This window comes from Myotis yumanensis, unplaced genomic scaffold, assembly GCF_028538775.1.
Source record: "Myotis yumanensis isolate MYYU_CA2020_CCGP unplaced genomic scaffold, mMyoYum1.0.hap1 SCAF_3, whole genome shotgun sequence".
Classification (NCBI taxonomy): Eukaryota; Metazoa; Chordata; class Mammalia; order Chiroptera; family Vespertilionidae; genus Myotis; species Myotis yumanensis.
In genome coordinates, this window is record NW_027223754.1 from 126,093,757 (window position 1) to 126,096,020 (window position 2,264).

The 2,264-nt window shown below is 41.4% G+C and overlaps 1 pseudogene; it reads right to left on the minus strand.

The window, feature by feature from the left end:
• Window positions 1–544: 544 nt before the first annotated feature.
• Window positions 545–1,906, minus strand: LOC139006324 (integrator complex subunit 12 pseudogene; annotated as a pseudogene).
• Between the last annotated feature and the right edge of the window lie 358 nt (window positions 1,907–2,264).

Below are 2,264 nucleotides of genomic sequence, written 5' to 3' on the forward strand. Positions count from 1 at the left end.
GTAGTTTTACCTGCGTCTGGTCAGCAGCTCTTAATGAGGCTTTCTCCAACTTTACAATAAAATACTTACGGAGACAAAAATATATTGGAGACTCATAATGCGGTATCCTGGGACTATCTACAAGGGCTGGCCCATTGTGAGTGCCTCAGAGACATTTCCATGAATTACAAGGCCAGGAGAAAGTCATTAAAGGAGGTAGGTGGTAAATCTCAAGTGCTCATGCGGGGAGCCAACCTGCTGAGAAGGGTTTGTTCCTTCTCTGTGATTTGGCTCTGGATCAGAAGCCCCAGATCAATTCCAACCAGAAACACAGACCATTGCCCGTCTTTTGCTATGCATGTGTGTGTGTTAGAGTTCTAATTCTTATCCTCCATAGGATGGGCCAATTTTCTCCACATTATTTACCGAACAACTTCTCTTCTCCCTACTAAGTTTTTTTTTTTCATTATGAAAATTTTTATTAAATTACAGTATAGCACAAGTTTATGTCCTAATAACAAGATTTTAATCTTTAGGGTAATGTGGTATTGAAATCTACTTGGCCTCAGTATTTCTTGAGTTTCTTTTGAGCAGCTTTCTTCGTGACCATCTGTAATCGCTTCATGGCATTGAGCTGGGATTCATGTGAAGTTGGACCTTTAAGGGGTGCCGAGGTAGAGCTGCTTGATTCTGAAGTGGTTTTGCTGGTGGTAATTCCGCTAGGCCCCGTTGTCCCACTATTTCCATTTCCACTTAGTTGGCTGCTGCTTCCCGGAACTAAACTACTTGGACTAGGAAGACCTACTTTGCTAACATTGTCACAACTAACTGAGCAACTAAGGCCAGTTTTGCCCAAAGTTAGAGGTGGAGGTGGTTTCAATGGTTTGGGACCTATTCCGCCTTTGGATGATGTTGCCAGACCAGTCAAACCCACAGGCTTCTGGTTAGCTGCTGAGGTAGCAGGTTTCCCACTGTTGTTTTGGGTTGTTGAACTCAATTTTGCTGTTGATGGACCAGCAGAAGTAGTTTTGGCTGCAAACGCTGCCCATCCAGTTAGGCCACTAGTTACTGAAGAGGAAACACTGGTGCTAGAAGAATTTCCTGAAATAACCCCAGATGTCTTGACTTCTGTTCTCTTAAATGCTAGAAAAGTTGTCTCTTGTTTGAGTTTAGTTTCTGGTTTTTTAACCAATGGATCTTTGACAGCGGGCGCTACAGAAACAACTGTGGGAGCTGGTTTCTGTGGTGGTTTCTGAGTTTTTTGAGCCATTCTTTTCATATGTCTGGTACATCGGGCACAATACCACACAAGGCGAGGGTCATTCACTTCCTTGTCTGTCACTTAGGGCTCATGGCAATCTTGGTGGTAGAGGTTATGGCACTCTTGACATTCTACTAATTGATTACCAGATGCCACTGTCATTTGCCTGCAAACAACACAAGCCAATCCCATCTCCATGGCAAAATCATCTGCACTGGTCTCCTCAAAACTGGAAAGGTCAACCATAGCTAAATCCTTGCTGGTTTGCACGGTAATGGGAGAGGACCGTGTCTCTGGTTTCTCCAATCTAGGTTTCTTTGGAATGTCAACTCCTTCAGTGGTGTCTGATTTCATTTTATCAGCAGGTCTCTTCTCAGCTTCCTTCTTTACCTTTTCAGTTGTGAGAACCTTGCCATTATTACTGCCAGAAGGAAGACTGGATGATGTTTTGGGCTCTTGCTTACTGGAAATAGTTTTTGTGCTTGCAATTTTGGGTGGCTCTACATCCTTTTGAGATGGACGATAACTTGAGTCAATGCCCCGAGCCAAAGATTCATCAAGTAAGGCTTTTAGCTTTTCAGCAGAATCCTTACTCTTTGAATGTAAGAAGCCTAGTGCTTTCAAAAAAATGGGATCAAGTTCCAAGTTCATGGTGGCAGCCATTGCAAACACCACTCTGTCCTGCTACTCCGTCCTTTCCCCGTGCCTACTAAGTTTTGATGATACCTCTTTCACAGATCAAGATCCAGGAGTCTATTTCTGGACTCTAGTTATCCCATTGTTTTATTGTGCAACTAACAAATTATTGTTTTTAAATTACATTGGTTTTATAATATGTCTTAATATATGGTAGGGGAATTCCTGTTCCCCTTAGACTTTGTTCTTTTTTTTCCCCTAAAATATAAAAACAAACAAATAAAAAACATTTTTATCATGTAAACTGAGCAAATACTCCCTTACCTCCAAATTTTACTACAATTTTGGTAGGAATTGTATTAATATAAAATTATAGATTACTTTGGAG